This window comes from Bufo gargarizans, chromosome 1, assembly GCF_014858855.1.
Source record: "Bufo gargarizans isolate SCDJY-AF-19 chromosome 1, ASM1485885v1, whole genome shotgun sequence".
Lineage (NCBI taxonomy): Eukaryota > Metazoa > Chordata > Amphibia > Anura > Bufonidae > Bufo > Bufo gargarizans.
In genome coordinates, this window is record NC_058080.1 from 738,844,674 (window position 1) to 738,868,880 (window position 24,207).

Genomic DNA, 24,207 nt, shown 5'->3' on the forward strand with positions numbered 1-24,207 from the left:
GTCATTACTGCATTCCCTATTTAGTTTGGTCTCACACTTCTTACCATGCGGTTGATATTTTCTGCTTGGATTTCGAAGAATTGGTGTGTGGACCTTTCCTGTGTTCCTCTTCATCTATTTTCTATAAGATAAGTTGTACTGCCCTTTATATTTGGTTGTTCCCTTGTGCTTTTTGTTACTAGGCCTCAGGGAGACGCTGGTTCATTCACCTGGGAAGGAACCAGTTGTCTCATTCCCTGTCAGTATATTTAGGGCTCCTAGGGTTTAGGTTGTGGCGTATGTATTTTCCCACCTTCAGGGTCTAGGCCCGGTTTAGGGGTTTCCTAGGAGGTGACCGTTCCCCTCTCCCTTTCTTTGTGTTTCCCTTTCTGTTGTTATTCTGGTGTCCCTCCCCTCCCCATTATTCGTGAAAGCAAATCATGGTCAACTACGACTTCTGCAGTTTGGCAGATATTTTTTGCAGCCAAATCTCAGCTGTAAAATAGCAACAAGACATAAGTTACATACAGGTTGTGAGACTGTTCTGAGACTTGCAGTAATGTGACACATGTTGCCCAAAATTTAACATCTGTGAATAAGATGGGTTTAAAATTCTTTTTTGCTCTTATCACATTTCCCATATCTATAAAACAATATAGTTTCTCCAGTTCTGTCAAGTTTTAGAATTTTAGTTCCTTCTTACAAAGCATTTTCAACCTATAAAACATCAAAATTGCTTCTCTCCTGTGTGCATTATTTGATGTCTAACAAGAGATGATTTTTGTGTAAAACATTTCCCACATTGTGAACATGAATATGGTTTCTCTCCAGTGTGCAATTTCTGATGTTTAACAAGATTAGATTTCTGTGTGAAATATTTCCCACATTCTGAACATGAATATGGCTTCTCTTTTGTGTGAATTCTCTTATGTATACCAAGACTTGATTTGTGTGTAAAACATTTCCCACATCCTGAACATGAATATGGCTTTGCTCCTGTGTGACTTCCCTCATGTTTAGCAAGATCTGATTTCTGTCTAAAGCATTTCCCACATTCTGTACATGAATACGACTTCTCTCCTGTGTGACATCTCTCATGTTTAGCAACATTTGATTTCTGTGTAAAACATTTCCCACATTGTGAACATGAATATGGTTTATCTCCAGTGTGCAATTTCTGATGTTTAACAAGATTTGATTTCTGTGTGAAATATTTCCCACATTCTGAACATGAATATGGCTTCTCTTCTGTGTGAATTCTCTTATGTATACCAAGACTTGATTTTTGTGTAAAACATTTCCCACATCCTGAACATGAATATGGCTTCGCTCCTGTGTGACTTATCTCATGTTTAGCAAGATCCGATTTCTGTCTAAAGCATTTCCCACATTCTGTACATGAATATGGCTTTTCTCCTGTGTGACATCTCTCATGTTTAGCAAGATCCGATTTCTGTCTAAAACATTTCCCACATTCTGAACATGAATATGGCTTCTCTCCTGTGTGACTTCTCTCATGTTTAGCAAGATCCGATTTCTGTCTAAAGCATTTCCCACATTCTGTACATGAAAATGGCTTCTCTCCTGTGTGACATCTCTCATGTTTAGCAACATTTGATTTCCGTCTAAAACATTTCCCACATTCTGAACATGAATATGGCTTCTCTCCTGTGTGACATCTCTGATGTGTAACAAGATTTGATTTCTGTCCAAAACATTTCCCACATTCTGAACATGAATACGGCTTCTCTCCTGTGTGACTTCTCTCATGTGTTACAAGATTGGATTTATCTGCAAAACATTTCCCACACTCTGAACATGAATATGGCTTCTCTCCTGTATGAATCCTTTCATGTCTAACAAGACAGAATTTTTCAGTAAAACATTTCCCACACTGTGAACAGGAATATGGCTTCTCTCCTGTGGGAATTGTCTTAGCAAGATCTGTTTTACTTGTCAAGCATTTCCCACATTCCTGCTCTGCTGTCTGAATTCTTCTGTGTGTAGAAAGTCTTGATTGTTCTGTACACTCTTTACCACCCTGAAACCTTTTATCCCCTTTCTGACCTGGATTTGTGGTAACAATCTGTAATTGGTCAGGAGAAGTTTCCTCATGATGATGGGGATTATATAATAAATCTGTACTGTGAAGTCCTGGGTGTACATTAAGTGTAATGAGGTTTTCTCCTGAGGAGCGCTGCAGGACATCTTCAGCTTCTTCTTTATAATGTAGTGATAATATAGCTTTGTTCCTAATATTTTTACTGGAATTCTCTGTGAAAAAAAAAATTGGGAATTTGTGATTATTTTTCAAACTACAGAGAGGACAAACCTATAATATTCCTATTAGGCCTCATGCACACGGCTGTTGTTTTGGTCCGCATCCGAGCCACAGTTTTTGCGGCTTGGATGCGGACCCATTCACTTCAATGGGGCCACAAAATATGCGGACAGCACTCTGTGTCCTGCGCGTGTCATCCGCATACTGAAAGACAGCCAAGCAGCGCTGTGGACTGCAGAGACACGGAGCAGTAACATGATTGATGATGCTCCGTGCCTCTCTGTGATCTTATTACTACATAATCACAATGAGATAAAGTTGTCACCTTGATTTTGTAGTAAAAAGATCACAGAGAGGCACGGAGCATCATCAATCATGTTACTGCTTCGTGTCTCTGCAGTCCACAGCGCGGCTAGGTAGTCTTTCACGCTGCGGATGACACGCGTGGGATACGCTCGTGTCAAACAACCCTTAAGGAACAGATGTACACTGGGAAGGCACTGAGTGAGAAACGAAAACGGAAAATCACTTTGACCTCAAAGGGTTAAGACTCTGAAGTCTGTATAGCCTAATGGCCGCACAGTCACCAGATCTCAGGGTTATAGACATCTTCAGGATGCAGTGGAATAGACAGAGTGAGGTCATCAATCAGAACCTGTAATAAAGGTCTCCAGCACCTTGTTGGGTCCATTACAATAAGAATTCAGGATGTTCTAAGGCTACTTTCACACTCGCATTTTGGTTTTCCGTTTCTGAAATCCGTCATGGGCTCTCACCAGCGGTCCAAAACGGATCAGTTTTGCCCTAATGCATTCTGAATAGAAAAGGATCCGCTCAGAATGCGTCAGTTTGCCCTCCAATCAGTCTCCATTCCGCTCTGGAGGCGGACACCACAATGTTGCCTGCAGCGTTTTTCTCTCCGCTTGACGAAACTGAGCCAATCTGTAACAAAGCCAAGACGGATCCGTCATGAACTCTATTGAAAGTCAATGTGAGACGGATCTGTTTTCTATTGTGCCAGAGAAAACGGATCCATCCCCATTGACTTACATTGTGTGCCAGGACGGATCAGTTTTCTCTGACACAATCTGGCACAATAGAAAACGGATCCGTCTAATATTGACTTTTAATGGAGTTCATGACGGACCCATCTTAGCTATGTTAGAGATAATACAAACGGATCCGTTCATGACGGATCCATGCGGTTGTATTATGGTAACGTATCCATTTTTGCAGATCCATGACAGATCCGCCCAAAAAAGGAGTGTGAAAGTAGCCTAAGGCTGTGATGGCGAACCTCCGGCACACCGGCTGTGGTAAAACTACAAGTCCCAAGATGCACACTTGATTGACTGTTCTCAGAGCTCCATAGAAATGAATGGAGCATGCTGGGAGTTGTAGTTTCACCACAGCTGGAGTACTGAGGTTAGCCACAACTGTTCTAATGGGAACGAGGGTCCTATCAAGAATTAAGACTGTGGAGCTAATGACGTGTCCTGTGAGTGCAGGTGACCATCACTGAGACGTCTGTGTCTGTACAATAATCACATGTGACATCGGAGCTTCCTGATAATCACGGAGCTGAGGACAGGAGTGCACCGGAAGGAAGGAACAAACACAACAACCAAACAGCTTTAACCACTTAATGACTAGGCTGGTTGTCATTAAATGACAATTTTTTTCTTTCTTTCAATGGAACCATTTACATGTCATTTATTGTTTAGCTTTTATAAGCCCCAGCTATTGTTTTGTTTTTTGCTGTTCTCTTTGGCGTTCTGTCATAAAGGGAGTTTAAAGAAATAAGTGTCACATTCTGTCTAAGGGACGGGGCAACAAAGAGGGGAAGTCATATGGTCGGCAGATGTCAGCTGGATAAGGGGAAGACTTCATCAGAATCTGAAGTCACTTTCTCCATTCATGATTCCATACCTGTGGTGACATCTCCTGGAATGTCCTCCTCCACCTCACTCTTACACGGGGGATCGCCCATCATCCTCTCTTCTTCATCCTCTACTTTAATATCAGTCAGATCTTCCCCCTGATTTGTCATCTGTAACAATTCAGTACAATACAGCAGACAGGTGGGAAATCTAACAGATCCACAGAAGAGACCCCCACAATCTATGACCCCTCTATGACTGCAGGACCCCCCTATATAGATGTGTATAGGGCTCAGCTCCATCTACCTGAGGGTTCTCTGGGACCTTCTCCTCTGGACAGTCCTGGGAATACAGAGGACGGGGACATCTCTCTGGTGGATTTCTCCTCCTGGATCCATCTGTGGAGACACAAGCACACAGTGACTGAATACATGGCCTCCTGTAGATCTGTCTATAGATCAGACTCTTCTCTCAGCTCCTTCACTTCTAGGTTTAGTTATCAGGGGAAATACCAATGTTCTGCTCCTCACCACCTGTGCTGAGATGCCCACAATGGGCCCCTGAATCTAGGGCTGCTCAGGACCTGGAGATGATTTCTGGTCTAATGTGCGCCAGTTTTCTGTGCACATGCTGTTAAATGATTTGGGCTGCAGAGATGTTGGTGCAGGGGAAACACAGGAGGCGCCACTGAGCGACTGCAGGTCTGAGACAAGCCGGAGAGTGAGCACCATAAGAGAATTACAAAACTGCAGCTGAGTTACAACTCACCACCTCAGACATGTTGCAGTATTTTCTGGATGGGTCATCAGTATCTGATCAGTGAGGATCTGACACCCGGGACCCTTGTAGAGTAACATAAGCCACTGGTCATGTTCATCGGTCACATGGCCTAGGAGCTCCGTCCTATTGAAGTGAATGAGGCTGAGCTGTGATACCAAGCACAACCACTATACAATGTGCAGCGCTGCGCTGGGTGAGCTCTGCGGAGGCTGCGGTGGTGATAGGAGCGTCGCTGCCTCCTCAAATAGCTGATCGGTGAGGTCCCCGGTGTCTGACCCCCGCTGATCCGACACTGATGACCTATAGTGAGGATAGGTCATCAGTATAAAAATGTCAGAAAACCCCTTCAAATGTACAGAAGACTTGCAGCTCCATAATTCAGATCCCGGAGGTTCCTCTTTCCTGGCCAGTATGGAGACTATGGTGTGGTCATGGACATCAAGGTGAGACATGGTGATCACTCTCATCAGTGATCAGATATAACCAGGCCTATGAGTATAAACATAACATCATATAAACTGCCACCAATAGTCGGATCTCCTCAGACGTTCTGCGAGCTGTTGTGTTGTGGTCACTATAGGAAACATAAACCGTCCTCTCAGCTAATGTGCTCCATAGTATGGAGACGCTGAATCCTGACATCTCACCACCTGACAATGGCCCCCAGGTCTCCGATCTTAGCGCCAGGTCACTGGACTGACCCCAGCATGGAGTTACAGCGCAGTGATAATACGTTCTGAGACCGAGCAGAACCCGAGCTTCTCCACACTCATGTAGAGAGGACCTGGCCGCTCCTTATAGAAGCCACTGGACTGCCCCCTGCAGGTCACTGCCGAATAGCTGGGGGCTGTTACCATAGTAACACATGGCATTGTGCACCACGTGTTACTATAGGACTGTAGCACTGACACCTCTGTCTTCTCCAAGTACTGCAGATGCCGTGTATTATAGAGCAGCCATCTATTGTGGGGGTGGGGGAGGGCAGAGATCATCAGTGTAAGGCCTTGTTCACACCACGTCTGTACATATCACTGCACACACGTGTATACACTGCACATGACGGCTCTTACCTTGTGATATAAGAGGCTGGTGCTCCTCCATTACATGTCACTGCACACACGTGTATACACTGCACATGACGGCTCTTACCTTGTGATATAAGAGGCTGGTGCTCCTCCATTACATGTCACTGCACACACGTGTATACACTGCACATGACGGCTCTTACCCTGTGATATAAAAGGCTGGTGCTCCTCCATTACATGTCACTGCACACACGTGTATACACTGCACATGACGGCTCTTACCTTGTGATATAAGAGGCTGGTGCTCCATTACATGTCACTGCACACACGTGTATACACTGCACATGACGGGTCTTACCTTGTGATATAAGAGGCTGGTGCTCCTCCATTACATGTCACTGCACACACGTGTATACACTGCACATGACGGCTCTTACCTTGTGATATAAGAGGCAGGTGCTCCTCCATTACATGTCACTGCACACACGTGTATACACTGCACATGACGGGTCTTACCCTGTGATATAAGAGGCTGGTGCTCCTCCATTACATGTTACTGCACAGACGTGTATACACTGCACATGACGGGTCTTACCTTGTGATATAAGAGGCTGGTGCTCCTCCATTACATGTCACTGCACACACGTGTATACACTGCACATGACGGCTCTTACCTTGTGATATAAGAGGCTGGTGCTCCTCCATCATGGCCTCCTTGTACAGGTCCTTGTGTCCTTCTATATACTCCCACTCCTCCATGGAGAAATAGACAGTGACGTCCTGACACCTTATAGGAACCTGACAACACAATGACACCGTCATCACCCAGACCCCCCCAGTGCTGTTACTTGAGAATTTCCCAGCATTCCCAGCACTGTCACCTCTCCAGTCAGCAGCTCCATCATCTTGTGGGTGAGTTCTAGGATCTTCTGCTCATGTATCAGGGGGTGAGGGGGAGGTTCTGTGATGGGGTGAGGGGTCCTGCTCCGCCCTCCTGACTCCTGGAGATGGATGATGGGAGTCACACAGTCCCCCGATGTCTTCTTCACTTTTGTGTACTCCTGTGGATGGAGAGAGACACTTAGGGAATAAACCCTTCAGGGGCCATGTGCTCTCCTCCGGCCCTCTCCTCCTGGTACAACGTGCCTACTTACCTTCTCATGGCTCCTACAACATGACTATTGGTCACTGGTCGTCACATGATACATCACTCACCATATTGGGGGCTGATCTTCAGGTTCTCCATCACTTGGAAGGTCTGGAGGCCGTTCTCCAGGACCCTGGACTCTTCCTATCACTTCCTATGATGGATTCTCCTTCCCGATGTCTGACTTGTTACAGAATATAATACAGAGGAGAGAAATCTAGAAAAGTTTACCTCTCCGCTCAGCAGGGAGATGATCTCCAAGGTGAGGTCTAATATTCTTCTGCTGATCTCCTTCCTGTCCATCCTTGGTGGTCATTCAGGAGAAGAGGAGAGAACTGGAGGAGCTGGAGGCTTCTAGTACTGCAGGCGCCTTTATGAGAAGAGGAGAGGAAATCATCCAGGGGACAAGACCAGATGTCACCTCCAGAACCGCACTTCCTGAGCCTGGAGGGGCCCCACTTCTCAGAGCCCCCACCACATGGATTCCAGGGGCCCCAACATGGAGATTTCTGGTGGCTCAACAGGAGATAAATGTCTGATAGATGCAGGTCCCACCTCTGGGCTGTGCTCAGCTGTGTCCAGAACTCCTAGAGAAGAGACTGGAGAGAGCTGAGCTCAGGCCGGGCCCCGCTCCATTTATTCTCCTCCTCCTGGATGCAGGGGCCCCTCACCAGGACAGTCAGGGGCCAGCGAATGATGATAACCCCCAGTACCCCTGATTCCTTGTGTGTAATGCAGGAGAATCTCCAGAGGTGACATGTCTGAGCTCTCCACCACACTGTCTCCTCACAGCTCATCTTACCTGCAGGCTGGAGGAATGGCTGATACCAGAGAGAACAAGAGCCCTGACTACCGACCAGGACCTGCCCAGGATCTGCTGCACTGCCAGAGCTGAAGGACCTGAGGTGACGTCACCGTCATGTGATCAGTGCAGGGGGCGGGGCTCATCAGTGGTGAGGATAAGAGGTGGTGAAGGACCTGGGGTGATGTCACCATCATGTGATCAGTGCAGGGTGCGGGGCTCTGCAGTTGTGCGTATAAGAGGTGGTGAAGGACCTGCCCAGTATCTGCTGCGGTAGATGCTAGAATGGAGTTGTTAGAAGGAGGTCTGTGACGTCACTGGTCACATGCTCCTTCATTGTCACATGACAATCCCGGACTGCAGCAGCTTGTGGAGGAGGAGGGGCTGTGTGTAAGGAGCCCAGTGAGGGGGATGTGCTGCAGTCCTGGAGGACACAGAGCTTCATGAGGGGCGGCATATGGAGCTCATATATGAGGGGAAGGTGAAGCACTCAGGGGCCGTGGGGTTGAACGGAACCTGTCACCGGGATTTTGTGTATAGAGCTGAGGACATGGGTTGCTAGATGGCCGCTAGCACATCAGCAATACCCAGTCCCCATAGCTCTGTGTGCTTTCATCTCAGGTTAATTTGCATATGTAACAAATCGGTTTTTTTAATACAATAAAAGCACACCGAGCTATGGGGACTGGGTATTGCGGATGTGCTAGCCGCCATCTAGCAACCTATGTCCTCAGCTCTATACCCAAAATCCCGGTGACAGGTTCCCTTTAAGTGGAGTGGAATCTGCTGCAATCACGGGGTTTATAGTACAGGTCCGGGTGTATTCTGGGGATATGAAGGTGCAGATCTTTGGTGGGGGTTCATGGGAAGTAAGGTGTGATCTCAGGGGTCACGTGACTTTGCTGCTACTCATCTTGGGGAGAGCTATGGGCAGCGGACACAGATGGCGACCTGTGTGCTGAGGGGGGGGGGCAGTGATGGTGACTTGTGTGCTGGGGGGGCAGTGATGGCGACCTGTGTGCTGGGGGGGGGGCAGTGATGGCGACCTGTGTGCTGGGGGGGGCAGTGATGACGACCTGTGTGCTGGGGGGGCAGTGATGGTGACCTGTGTGCTGGGGGGGGGGCAGTGATGGCGACCTGTGTGCTGGGGGGGCAGTGATGGCGACCTGTGTGCTGGGGGGGGCAGTGATGGCGATCTGTGTGCTGGGGGGGGCAGTGATGGCGACCTGTGTGCTGGGGGGGGGCAGTGATGGCGACCTGTGTGCTGGAGGGGGGGCAGTGATGGCGACCTGTGTGCTGGGGGGGCAGTGATGGCGACCTGTGTGCTGGGGGGGCAGTGATGGCGACCTGTGTGCTGGGGGGGCAGTGATGGCGACCTGTGTGCTGGGGGGGGCAGTGATGGCGACCTGTGTGCTGGGGGGGGCAGTAATGGCGACCTGTGTGCTGGGGGGGCAGTGATGGCGACCTGTGTGCTGGGGGGGGCAGTGATGGCGACCTGTGTGCTGGGGGGGGCAGTGATGGCGACCTGTGTGCTGGGGGGGCAGTGATGGCGACCTGTGTGCTGGGGGGGGCAGTGATGGCGACCTGTGTGCTGGAGGGGGGGGGCAGTGATGGCGACCTGTGTGCTGGGGGCGCAGTGATGGCGACCTGTGTGCTGGGGGGCAGTGATGGCGACCTGTGTGCTGGGGGCCCAGTGATGATGACCTGTGTGCTGGGGGGCAGTGATGACGACCTGTGTGCTGGGGGGCAGTGATGACGACCTGTGTGCTGGGGGGCAGTGATGACGACCTGTGTGCTGGGGGGGCAGTGATGACGACCTGTGTGCTGGGAGGGGGGGCAGTGATGGTGACCTGTTTGGGGGGGGGGGGACTGTCTGTACCTTGGGAACAGTTCTCCGCAGAGGCCTGAGCAGCGGTCGGTGGGTGTGGGGTGCAGACAATGATGTATATCTTATGTCAGGTCTGTGTGAGTGAAGGGGCACATGGTCAGGATTGTGCGTTTTGTAGGACACCTGATCAGACAGTAGGACTTGGGGGAGCAGTGTCGCTAGATGGGGTGACCTGGGGTGCAGTACCTGGTCTCGGGGAATATGGGGTCACGGGGAGTATTGGGGAGTCCAGGCTCTGTGGGGGCAGTGTGTTTGTGTGGGAAGAAAAAGGTCAGTGGGGACTGTGAGGGATGTGACTCCATCTTGGTGTCTGCAGCGGCCATTTTACATTGTACGACCTTTTTTGAAGTTAATAGATCAGTGACTTTTTGCATGTTAATCTCTGCAGATGCTGAAAGGAGTAACTTAGTCCCCACTTTTGCTATTCTCGAGAAATGGAAACTGCTTGGTGTGACATATATCTACTTCCTGTATTCTGAAAGGTATGTCTCTGTGGTTAACTGACGTTTACATCTAATGTTTCATAAGCATTTCTATATCTGTCTAGATGTTTCCTGATAAGTGTGGGGGTGTATAGCCGGAACTGGCCCTAATGGGAAGTATTTGCCTTTCATAAAAAATAAATAAACAGAGACTTGTTTGAATACAGCCTTGATGATTGTATTATTCAATTCCTCCGAGTACTCTACCTATTTGCCATAATAATTTGGAACTCGGCAGAAAATCAGAGTAGGCGTCTTTAACCGGGCAATTCTTTGGCACCTAACGTGGAGCTTGACCAGTGGACTCTTGACCCTGCAATTCCGGCCATGACGGGAGGAGAACTGGACTCACAGATAAAATATACAGCGCTGTAAGGTAAGAAGTTTATTCTTACACAATATATCAGTTTTTTTTCCGTATCCTGTCTATTGAAGTCTTACTGACGGTCAAGCCTATTATGGTAAGAACCTATTTAGGCTGAGATATGGAATTTGATTGGTCTTGATCTTGGGAAACATTTGGGATGGTCATTGGTGGTGTTATATGTGTATTGGTTGTTGTTTGGATTTTGTATCGTATCACAGAAGAGGAAATAGTTAACCATGGAGTCCTCTGAGAAAGTGTTAAGACAATATAGAGTTTTCCTATCTGTAATATAGTTGATACACTAACAGGAGATTAGTGAGGATGTCGCTATAAGGAAGCAGATAGATGGTTGTTGAAATTTCAACTAAATATTTCAGATGTCTGGTAGAGAAATTCCTAACACATAGACATGGGCAATACACAGAGTATACTGGAGGGGTACAAATTAGCCAAACACATAGTCGAAGATGTAGAAGGAAAACAAGACAAGAAAAAGACAGAGAAGATGTTACAGAGGACGGGTATGAAACATGGTCATTTAGATTCTGAAGTTTGGGAAAGGTTCAAAAGAACACATAGTGGTTGATGAAGGGTCAGGAATGTGAGGAGGTTGTGGATAGTGTTGATCACGAATATTCAAATTGCTAATTTTTATCGCGAATATAGGTACTTCGAAAATTTGCGAATATTTAGAATGTAGTGATAAATATTTATTGCGAATTTTTGTAATGCGAATTTTTATTGCAAATTTTTCAATTGCCAAGTAAAATCATGATTCCTCCCTGCTTCTTGTTTGTAGGCCAATGACTCATTGGCCTACAAGGAAGAAGCAGGGGGAAATCATGACTTTAAATGGGATAAATGTTGAATATGCTAAAAAAAACTAATATAGCACTATATCGAATATATTCGTTTTATTGAATATTCGTAATATTCTAAAACAAGAATATATAGCAATATAGCGAATATTCGAAAAAAAAAGAAAATAGAGCAAAATAGCTAATATAGTGCTATAATCTTCTTTGTCTAATAGTTGTAACTTTTTTCTCATCTAAAGTTCAGATTGGAAAAAAATTACAACTATTAAAAAAAAAGATTATAGCACTATATTAGCTAAATTGCACTACATTAGTTTTTTTCGAATATTCGCTGTATTGCTATATATTATTGTTTTTGAATATTACGAATATTTAAAAAAACTAATATATTCGATATAGTGCTATGACTCATCAGCCCACAAGCAAGAAGCAGGGAGGAATCATGTTTTTGCTCGGCAATTGAAACATTTGCGATAAAAATTTGCATTACGAAAATTTGCATATTATGCGATCATTACCTTGTCGATTTTTCGAGTAAAAAGAATCATAGAATATAACGAATATTCAAATTCACGAATATTCGGCAAATATTCTACAAAATATTTGCGAAATATCGCGAATTAGAATATGACCCCTGCCGCTCATCACTGGTTGTGGAATGTTGGTGTCGGGCAGCAGAGAAAGTGAAGAATGATAAATGGCCAAGCTTAGCATTTGGAGGAAATATGTATTATGATACCAATGTGAAAAAGGATGAGGAGGACGGACTGAAAGACAAAAAGTGTCCAGTACCCTGTGCTCCACCGCCCTCTTATCCGATGGTCACGGGTGGCCCGGGATACTGGACATGCAGTGTTTGTGGAAATTAGGACCCTGACTTGACTGAGACATGTAGAGTTTGTGGGGCACCGAAGCCCAGACCATGGACAGGGAGGGGGAGGGGAGGGGAGGGGGGAGGTTGGGAGGGGATGCCGAGATTGAGAAGTTACAACTATCCTTGAAACAAGAATGCAATAAGGAGTCACTGGCAGCTTTCGATATCACACTCAATAAGAGTTTTGAGAAGTGAGAAAAAGAAATCCATGAAGTGAAATCAAGGAAATTCTCCAGAGTGAGGATTTTCAACAAAAACGGGTGTATAAATGGAGACGTAAAGATACCCATTACCAGAGGAGAGGCAATTCAACCTTTTGGAATCGAACATCCTCAACACTATCCCTATCATCAATCTCTGACAACCAGGAGCCAGATGGTAGAATGACCAGATCAGGTGGGATACAGAAAAGAAAAACACCACCTGGGTCCAGCTCAAATGGAAAAAGGAGGACCTTTGTGGAGAGAAGGGATACCAGCAGTCATAATGGGCTGAGGGTAATCAATTTATCGGAACATATCCTTTCACCAATAGACATATCACTGTTGGAGAAAGGTCTAACTTTTTCACTTTGTGCCGTTTTTGACTCCTTTACAGCAGTAAAAGATTTGCATATCTTTGCTCGCTCACTACTTTTTAAAAGATGGCATCACAATGAAGATAACATGGGGACACTTTCCACTGTGGAAGAAATGCAGGCGGTGCGGATACGGGAAGAATTAGCAGTAGAAAATGAACAACACACATTGGAGGACATCCCTACATCCATTAAATGCAAGTCCAAAAAGTTTCCCCCCCCTATCATTATGCCCGGCAATTGACTTGTTTGCCAAACTTGTATCTAAAGAATTTGAAAACGTGGCAATGTTTATTCCAAGAGATAATCTGTCAAGAGCTCAACGGCAGAGCCTAAAGAACCTTGGCAGATTAAAGGATGTGGTGTTCAAACCCTCTGATAAAAGGGGAAACATCGTGGTATGGCCTCATAGCCTCTATGAACGAGAGGCTTATAGACAACTGAGGGAGAGAGAATGCTAAAAAAAATTAACATTCAATCCATTGCAATCATTTGAGGGCAGCCTATATGAGATTTTAGGTAGAGCCGCTGAAAATCAAATAATATCTAAGGCCCTATATGACGCCCTAATTGTAAAAGAACCCGTGGTACCCACTCTATATTTGTTACCAAAGATTCATAAGAATGCTAAAACACAGCCGGGAAGGCCCATCATCTCGGGCAGGGGAAGTCTGACTGAAAAGGTAGGACGGTATTTGGATTCCCAACTGAAAAATATAGTAGCCAGCCCTCCTTCATACATTATGGACACAACAGAATTCCTGTAGAAGATCGAGGGTATCCACCTTGGAGATGATACAATTATGGTGACCTGTGACGTAGAGTCACTATATACAAGCATTAAACATCAAGATGGAATCTTTTTCTGACACGGGAAAATTTTGATATGGATAGGAGGGGTTTCCTCTTGGAACTCTTATCTTTTGTCTTGACGCACAATTTTTTCTCCTTCGGTGGGTCCTTCTACCTGAAGCTCCAGGGCACTGCGATGGGGGCGCCTTGTGTGCCCTCTTATGCAAATTTGCTCCTGGGGCTGTGGGAGAGGTTCCTGTCAGATCGATGCATGTCGATGGACAGCGCCATTTTTTGGGAGCGGTACATCGACAATGTATTTTTGATCTGACAGGCAAGTGCACTGGAGTTACAGGAATTCTTTGAGATGTTGAACAACTCTAAGAATATTAAATTAACATATAAACATGATAAGGACTCCATTGAGTTTCTAGATGTTCAGTTGGAGAGGGGCATCGATGGTTCCATCGTAACAAATATATTTAGGAAACCAACAGCAGTGAATTTCTATTTACATGCATCTTCATCCCATCCCCCACAGATGATTAATTCGATCCTGACTGGACAATTTTTGCGGGCCCGGAGGATATGCTCAACTGATCAAATATTCGAACAACAAGCGAATGAATTAAAACAGAGATTTACCAGTCGTAGATACAGTCAACGCTCAATCAAGAAGGCATACAGGAGACCAAGGACATGCTCCCGTCAGGATCTTCTGTTCTCAGGGGAACAGAGGATTAGTGACAACAAGACAAGGTTTATTACGGGTTACCATGGTAGATGGCCTGAGATGAAGGACATTTTGAGAAGATTTTGGCCTGTCCTGTTGACCGATCCTATTCTGGTGAAATACATATCCCCGTGTCCAATGGTAACGGCCAAACGATCTAAAAATCTAAAAGATCATCTTGTACGTAGTTTGTTTGTAAAACAAAGTCAGCCTCTGTTCCCAGGGATAGGAAAACCGAGATGGGGTTTTGTCCCATGTGGAAAATGCATAGCATGTCCAAACATGGAAAGAGCGACCTCTTTCGATGACTCGACTAATGGGAAAACTTTCAAAATAACAGTGCCTCACATGCACAAGTACAGCAGTCGTGTATTACGCAAAATGTTCATGCCCAAATTAAAGGTGAGAGTGCGTGAGCACGTCAGAGATATCATGTCAGCAACTAATGAAAGAGAACTGAGTAATCTAAAACTGGTGGCTAGACATTTCAAGTTATATCATGACTGCAACCCTGTGCATTTGAAAGTACGGGCGATTGCTTGTGTCCTGAAAAATATCAGAGGTGGAAATATATCAAAAAGATTGGCACAACTCGAATGTAAGTGGATCTGGAAGCTAAACACACTGTGTCCAAATGGCTTAAATGAGTCCACTGGTTTCTCCTCATATTTATAAGTCCTATGGGGTTCATGCGGGTCTCCACACCCAAAGGGGTTTCTTGTTTTTGATTTTAGTGTTCGTATTCGCGATTTTAACATTGATTAACCCCCTCTTTCTAGGGTCATCGTGGGTTTTGGTTTTTTTACAGGTCAGATATACACAGTCATAGGGACACAAACATATCAACATGGTGAGCAAAGGAGTTGGAGCTGCTTAGAGGTGATTACTAAGGTGTACATCACATGCACTGAAAATGATGTTTGATATGTGACCACATGAGTGGGTTATGCACAAGTGAGATCCATGCTTTGGTGCTGGTGGCTTCGCATCTAAAAATCATGCTATGATTAGTATAAATATCACTGACAATGCAGGCCCCAGACCAAAGGCGTAGAATATCAACACTGATGTCCATCAACAACCCCCTTCCCCCTCCCCTTCTTCTCTCCCCCCCCTATAAGGGTCACACACCCCTTTAACATGTTTGTCTAGTATTAATTGCAATAGTAGGGTTAAAATATCCACAAATAACACGGTCACATACGGAGAGATGTTTATTGAGATGTATAATCTCCTTGGTTGAATTTCACAGATTCATCTAAACCATATATTTTTTCCATATACACTCACCTAAAGAATTATTAGGAAGACCTGTTCTATTTCTCATTAATGCGATTATCTAGTCAACCAATCACATGGCAGTTGCTTCAATGCATGGAGGGTTGTGGTCCTGTTCAAGACAATCTCCTGAACTCCAAACTGAATGTCAGAATGGGAAAGAAAGGTGATTTAAGCAATTTTGAGCGTGGCATGGTTGTTGGTGCCAGACGGGCCGGTCTGAGTATTTCACAATCTGCTCAGTTACTGGGATTTTCACGCACAACCATTTCTAGGGTTTACAAAGAATGGTGTGAAAAGGAAAAACATCCAGTATACGGCAGTCCTGTGGGCGAAAATGCCTTGTTGATGCTAGAGGTCAGAGGAGAATGGGCCGACTGATTCAAGCTGATAGAAGAGCAACGTTGACTGAAATAACCACTCGTTACAACCGAGATATGCAGCAAAGCATTTGTGAAGCCACAACACGCACAACCTTGAGGCGGATGGGCTTCAACAGCAGAAGACCCCACCGGGTACCACTCATCTCCACTACAAATAGGAAAAAGAGGCTACAATTTGCACGAGCTCACCAAAATTGGACTGTTGAAGACTGGAAAAATGTTGCCTGGTCTGATGAGTCTCGATTTCTGTTGAGACATTCAAATGGAGTCCGAATTTGGCGTAAACAGAATGAGAACATGTATCCATCATGCCTTGTTACCACGGTGCAGGCTGGTGGTGGTGTAATGGTGTGGGGGATGTTTTCTGGGCACACTTTAGGCCCCTTAGTGCCAATTGGCCATCGTTTAAATGCCACGGGTTACCTGAGCATTGTTTCTGACCATGTCCATCCCTTCATGACCACTATTTACCCATCCCCTGATGGCTACTTTCAGCAGGATAATGCACCATATCACAAAGCTCGAATCATTTCAAATTGGTTTCTTGAACATGACAATGAGTTCACTGTACTAAAATGGCCCCCACAGTCACCAGATCTCAACCTAATAGAGCATCTTTGGGATGTGGTGGAACGGGAGCTTCGTGCCCTGGATGTGCATCCCTCAAATCTCCATCAACTGCAAGATGCTATCCTATCAATATGGGCCAACATTTCTAAAGAATGCTATCAGCACCTTGTTGAATCAATGCCACGTAGAATTAAGGCAGTTCTGAAGGCAAAAGGGGGTCCAACACAGTATTAGTATGGTGTTCCTAATAATTCTTTAGGTGAGTGTATATATATTTTTTCTTTTTTGATATTGCACTATGGTGTGTTATTCACAACATCAGAATTTACACTGTGATGCACCTACCTAGTGTAGGTGGAAATATGTATACGTACCTGCCACAGATGGGATGGAGTCAGTATAGACTCAATACAATGAGGATGATATGTACACTGTATAGTGATATGAATGTGCAATGATGGATTGTAGGTGCACATAATTTAAGACTAATACTGTCTGGTCGAGCTTCTTTTGTATGCACACACTCAGAGCGATGCCTTTTGAATCATGTAACAAGAAATGAGAAGATAGTATGCACTACTACTCATAATCAGTAGTAATAATCATGTAATTCATGAGCTTAGTATTTGTGCAATTATGTATTCTCAGTATATTGCAATCATGTAATCGGATGAACTTAGTAGGTGAATAAATATGGGCTCATCGATTATTTATACTTAGATTTCTTGTAGAGATCGGTCCGGCATTGCCTGTGTGTATGTGGCATACAACAGCAGCATCATTAGTTTTTATGTCACAATAGCTCACTTAAATAATTACTTAAGGGGAGTCTTTCACGCCGATTGACCCTATTAACCTATTAACACACTTATGTCCACGGCATCCCCCCTATTAAAACTGTTCTTACCATTAGGGGCGGCCCTACAACGGCCAGTGCCCAGGCCCCTGGGTCATTTTCATACCAATTCACTCCCCCTCCTCCGCGTCTGCCCGCCCATCCGCCGCTTCTGCCCGCCCTTGGTCTCTTCTCTATATTTCCTCCTACTGTCCGTAATCCCGCGCATGCGCTGATTACTGCGATATCGGCGCGTGCGCATTGAATGACCACAGTCTGGCCGGGGCATCACAGTTTACTGTGCCCATGCGCCGGCCCGGGCCTAACTTACGTTCTTGCCGTGATGCTGTGATCACAGCAAGAACGTAAGTTAGGCCGGTGCCGGCGCATGCGCACAGTAAACTGTGATGCCCCGGCCACACTGTGGTCATTCAATGCGCAAGCGCCGATATCACCGTCATCGGCGCATGCGCGGGATTACGGACAGTAGGAGGAAAGATAGAGAAGAGACCAAGGGCGGGCAGACGCGGAGGAGGGGGAGTGAATGGGTATGAAAATGACCCAGGGGCCTGGGCACCGGCCGCTGTAAGGCCGCCCCTGGGCACCTTCACAGCCTCATTTGCATACGGAATAAAAGTGTTTTTTGGACGAATGATGCTAGCAGGGAACTAACGGTAAGAACAGTTTTAATAGGGGGGATGCCGTGGACATAAGTGTGTTAATAGGTTAATAGGGTCAATCGGCGTGAAAGACTCCCTTTAAGCTTAGATATAATTGAGTAATCATGTACTAATGTAGTATAATTTTGACTATGTCCACCAATACTGTGCACACTCCTATCTATTTGCCTTTCTAAACCTAATGAGGGTGGCCGCCTCTTCATTTCTCCTGTCCTCTCACCTGTTTCCTGTGTTTTCTACATGTATACTATGCAGACAAATGACTGTTCTATGACATTGTTTTGACATGCGCATTGTCTTGCGAGGGTGGGGACACCAACCCGCGACATCTATGTACGCGGTTTGCATGTCAACATCCTCATCACATGATCGCAGTAGAAGCACGTGACTCAACCCAGATCACATGTCTTCCTAGGGGCCGGGCTATAACATCCTAGGTCACTTCCGGTGTCGCGGAGATGACGGAGAAGTAAAATCAGTAAGATGCATGTAATGATTGGCTAACTGCTGTATATAACCCTTGTCCCCCAGTGATGACGCTACCCCCAGACAAAGGTACGCCGAAACACGCATTGGGGTTGGCGCCATCCTGGAGGAGACACAGTATGGGTAATTGTCCGATGTCCTTTGATATTGATGAAATGTTTGCACTAGCACTTTATTGGTTCATGTAATACATTGATGGACTGTCATATAGACTTGCATCCACTATGTGTCTCCCCCAGTGATGTAGTTTTTTATTTCCTGCACCACATTCTTTTTAATCATGTTTGTTAAACATTTGTGATTTTTGTAATAAAGTATTGATTCATTATAAGCGGTCTGGCATTTTGTGTGTAGGTTTATATATTTCTCATGTACATGATGAACCTTTGTCTAATCCAGAACTTGAGTTTTTTGTATATGGCAGCAGATACATGGGTGAGGATGGCCGATTTCATACTGGATATGCAGTGGTCACGCAACATGAGGTAGTATTGGCTGAACCACTTCCTCCTCACATGTCAGCACAGGAGGCTGAGCCGAAGGCACTAGCTGAAGCGTGTAAAATGGCAGATGGTAAAAGAGAAAATATCTTTACAGATTCCAGGTATGGCTTCGGTATTGCACATGACTATGGCCCCACCTCGAGGGCCAGAGACTTGCTCACTTCAGCAGAGTAACCAATTAAAAACAAAGATGCTGTGTTTGAACTAATGAACTCAGTGTTGCTTCCAGAGGAAGTAGCCATTGTAAAGGTAAAAGCACATACCAGGCAGGAAACTGGAGAGGCTAGGGGCAATGACAGGGCAGTTCAAGCTGCCAAACAGGTGGCATTGAAGCCTTGGAACTCCGAGATCATCCCTGTCAGCGTCCTGAAGCCGCACCACATGTCTGAAGATGTGCTGGTTAAACTGTCTGCACAGGCAGATGAAAGAGAGACTCTTGGGTACAGAAAGGAGCAGCCCTGAATGAGCAAGGTCTCTGGGAGGTCTCAGGTAAAACCTACCTTCCCAGGGCTCTCTACCCTATAATGGCACAAGAGGCCCACGGGCCCACATACCTGGCCAAAGGGCCAATGGTGGACACTGTGCTGAAGAAATGGATTTCACCAGGTTTCTCCACAACTGCCAGCAGGTTTGTACAGGGTTGCATGATCTGTGCTCTGAATAACCCAGGACAGGTAGTAGAAAACACCCAAGAAACACACCCAGGCCATTTTACCTGTTACAGATATTGCAGATAAATTATATATACAACTACCAAAAATGGGAGTATACGAATATGTGCTTGTGTGCGTTGATCTCTTTTCAGGATGTCCGGAAGCCTACCCAGTATCTGCTGCAAATGCTAAGAATACAGCAAAGAAATTGATCAGTGAACTTGTCTGCTGATATGGGGTTCCAGAGGTCATAGAATCAGACAGAGGAAGCCATTTCACTGGGGAGGTGATGAGGGAGATAATGGGAGCTTTGGGAGTCACTCAGGCTTTTCACATTGCCTATCACCCCCAAAGCAGCGGCCGTGTCGAAAGATTGAATGGCACGATAAAACTAAAAATCCTGGAAAAAGGTCCGGTTTATCCCCTTTTGAGATATTATTTGGATCTGTGCCCAGACTAGGACTGTATTTTCCTCAACAGTTGCAGCTCCAGACTTATAGCATGGTCAGTTACATGAAGGCGCTCACCCGCAGGTTGGAGCACAATCATAAACTCCATTAGTTGGCCACCCTTTTAGACCCTTGCTGCAAGGGGAAACTGGAGCAGTTCATCCCAGCCAGCCGGAGACAGGCCCGAATGGATCAACTGCGGGCCTGTCTGATCAAACGCTGGAGCAGGCAAACCCTCGGCCTCACGCTCCAGTTCTCCCTGCCCATCTCACCCAGCAGGTGGCTGTTCTACCATTCTGCGCGACCCAGTTCAAGCAGCAGCATCAGTCAACACCAGCGGCTGGCCCGCATGGTGGCAGACTACATGGGGTCCGTTGGTGCTTCTGACAGCATGAGCCCATGGGGTATTGGGTTGCCAGGCTGGACACCTGCCGTGAGCTCGCTCAGTATGCTCTGGAGTTACTGTCTTGCCCCCCTCCAGCGTACTGTCTGAGCAGACATTCAGCACAGCAGGTGGGATGGTCACCGACAAGCTGACTCGTCTGTCCACTGACTCCATGGACAGACTGACATTCATCAAAATGAATGAGTCCTGGATCGACAGTGACTTCTTGGCCCCCGCTGTCGGTTCAGGGCGCGGAAGGGTCCCTTGTCCATCCCTCTCCTTGGCTCTCCCTCCAAAAATCCGTAGTTTTTTTAAATTGTTTTTAATTATTTATATATTTATTTAATTATGAATTTGTGAGTGTTTTTTAGTGATGTATGTAATTATTTTATTATTTAATAATGAATTTTTATATTTATGTGTGTATGTGTGTATATATGTGTGTATGTATATATATATATATATATATATATATATATAATATATTTGTGCTGCCCATAATTATTCATACCCCTGGCAAATTTTGACTTAAAGTTACTTTTATTCAACCAGCAAGTATTTTTTTGATGAGAAATGACATAGGTGTCTCCCAAAAGATAATAAGACGATGTACAAGAGGCATTATTGTGGGAAAAAAAAACATTTCTCAGCTTTTATTTACATTTGTGCAAAAAATACAAGATGTTCCGCACTGTGGAAAATCTCAGAGGACGTGGTCGGAAGCCAAAAGTGACACCTGTGCTGGCCAGGAGGATAGTAAGAGAGGTGAAAAAGAATCCAAGGATCACCACCAAGGCCATCCTGGTGAATCTGGGCTCTGCTGGTGGCAATGTCTCAAGGCAGACAATCCAACGGACACTGCACACTGCTGGGTTCCACTTCTCCAGATAAGGCACACAAAAGGTCGCTTGGCTTTTGCAAAAGCTCATCTGGACAAAGAAGAAGACTTCTGGTCTTCTGTGTTATGGTCAGATGAAACAAAAATTTAATTGTTTGGTCACAATGATGTTTCCTTCATTTGGCGTAAAAAAGGAGAAGCCTTCAACCCAAAGAACACCATCCCCACTGTCCAACATGGTGGTGGGAACCTAATGCTTTGGGGGTGTTTTTCAACCAATGGACCAGGGAACCTAATCACAGTAAAATGGCACCATGAAAAAAGAGCAATACATGAGGATTCTCAACGACAACATCAGGCAGTCTGCAGAGAAACTTGGCCTTGGGCACCAGTGGACATTTCAGCATGACAATGACCCAAAACACACAGCAAAAGTGGTGAAGAAATGGTTAGCAGACAACAACATTAACGTTTTGGAGTGGCCCAGCCAGAGTCCAGACTTGAATCCAATTGAGAATCTGTGGAGGGAGCTAAAGATCAGGGTGATGGCAAGAAGACCCTCCAACCTGAAAGATTTGGAGCTCATTGCTAAAGATGAATGGGCAAAAATACCTGTGGAGACATGCAAAAAGCTGGTCTGCAATTATAGGAAGCGTTTGATTGCTGTAATAGCCAATAATGGCTTTTCTATTGATTATTGAGAAGGGTATGAATAATTTTGGACTGGACACTTTTTGCTCAAATGTAAATTAAAGCTGAGAAATGTTTTTTTCCCCACAATAATGCCTCTTGTACATCGTCTTATTATCTTTTGGGAGACACCTATGTCATTTCCCGTCAAAAAATTACTTGCTGGTTGAATAAAAGTAAAGTCAAAATTTGCCAGGGGTATGAGTAATTATGGGCAGCACTGTATGTGTGTGTGTATATATATATATATATATATATATATATTTTGTAAAGTTGTATATTTTTATATTTTATTTCAATCATGTATTTTCATTATTAATTGATTTTTGAAGTGTAAAAATGAGTAATATGTATTTTTATTTAATCATGTATATTTAGATTAAATTATGTTTTGCAAGTTGATTATTTTTTGTATGTATCTACTACTTTCTCTAAAGATTATTTGTTATATATCATGTATTTAGACTTTCATTTGCTAATTTATTAATGTATTAAAAAAAAGTTTTTAAATGCCATTCTTTTCAAAATAACAGTCGACATATAATAATTGCATAAAATTTATAATGAACAGTCAATATTACATGAGAAGTGAACTAGAGCACATTGTCTTTTAAATTGACATGACTCTATTCAAGTGATTAATTATTTTAGCCGTATTACATTCTACCTTTTAGTGTGATGTACACTCCGTACACTGTGCTCGATGCATAAACCATACTGGTAAATAGATCTCTGACATAACAATTGTCACACACACACCACACGCACCAGTGTGCTATTGGTTTCCTTATCAGGCTGTCACCGCCAGCTCTCTAAGAAGGTCTGGCAGACATTCTTCTGTACCTCTTGCATGATGTTCTTTGTTTTGGTTTCACTTTGTCATCTCCTTTCCTTCTCCCAGCTGTCACCTATTCACACTAATTGCCTCCCTTTATATTCCCTCCCATACTGCCTCACTTTGCAGTTTATACTACTTCCTGGATTGAAGTGATCACTGCTGGAGAATTCTGTTACTGCTTGTTCAGATAAGTCCTTTCTTGTATTGTGTTTATTTGCTGGCTTGATTCTAGGTGACCCTGACTCCCTCCGTATTAAGTACAGGGAGCCGGTGGTCGTGTCTCCTCACTATTATAGGGTTTTCAGGTGTCACACAGTCTAGGTACGAGGGCATGCAATCGTCTACCTCTGAGACCCTTGTATGTGCTTAGCAGTCAGGGTGAGCTCTTAGGGTCACCTTTATGCTCCTTAGTTCGGGATCAAGCCAGTCGGATGTTTATCCATAACTTTCAGCTATCTGCAATATCATCCGTGACACAGGCACATCTAGTCTGTAGCAGAACACAGTGTTAACGCAGCCTGCCTCAACGTGTGCCGATTCCTCCGAGCCAGAGGTCAGTAGGAGTGGCGGGATTTAGCAGCTGGTACACTCTGGTCCGTAACCCTTCCAGTGAACGAGGTACTGAAGGGATCTAAGGAGAACTCGGGAGACCCCTATCCTGGCAATCTGAAATTCCAAATTGCCGTCCACTATGACAGGAGCGGGAGGCAAAGAGGATGGTTTAACAGGTTCCACATATCTCTTCAACGACGACTTATAGAACACATTATAATTCTTCAAAGCCTGAGGAAGTTCAAGACCAAAGGCTACTGGGTTAATAATCGCAGTGATCTTATAATGATCAATAAATCTTGGGCCCAACTTCCAAGAAGGTAATTTCAACTTAAATGTTTCTTGTGGAGAGCCACACAGAATCACCCACTCTCTGGTCCGGACCATTCTTACGTCTCTTGTCAGCCATACGTTTATACTTGTTGCCCATCTTTTTCAGATTCTCATCTATTTGGCAGAAAATTCAAAACAAAGAGGAAAATCGTTCCTTTTCAGTTATACCAGAAGTCTCAGTACCAGAAAATGTGCCAAATTGCAGGTGGAACCCATATGCCCCCAAAAATGACGACTTATCAGTGTAATCCTGTATACTGTTATTTATGGCAAACTCGGCTAAAGACAAAAATGAAGACCACTCGTCCT

General features: G+C 44.9%; 1 pseudogene; it reads right to left on the minus strand.

Moving 5' to 3' along the window:
• Positions 1–24,207, minus strand: part of LOC122924933 — a 124,213-nt pseudogene that overhangs the window by 57,112 nt on the left and 42,894 nt on the right.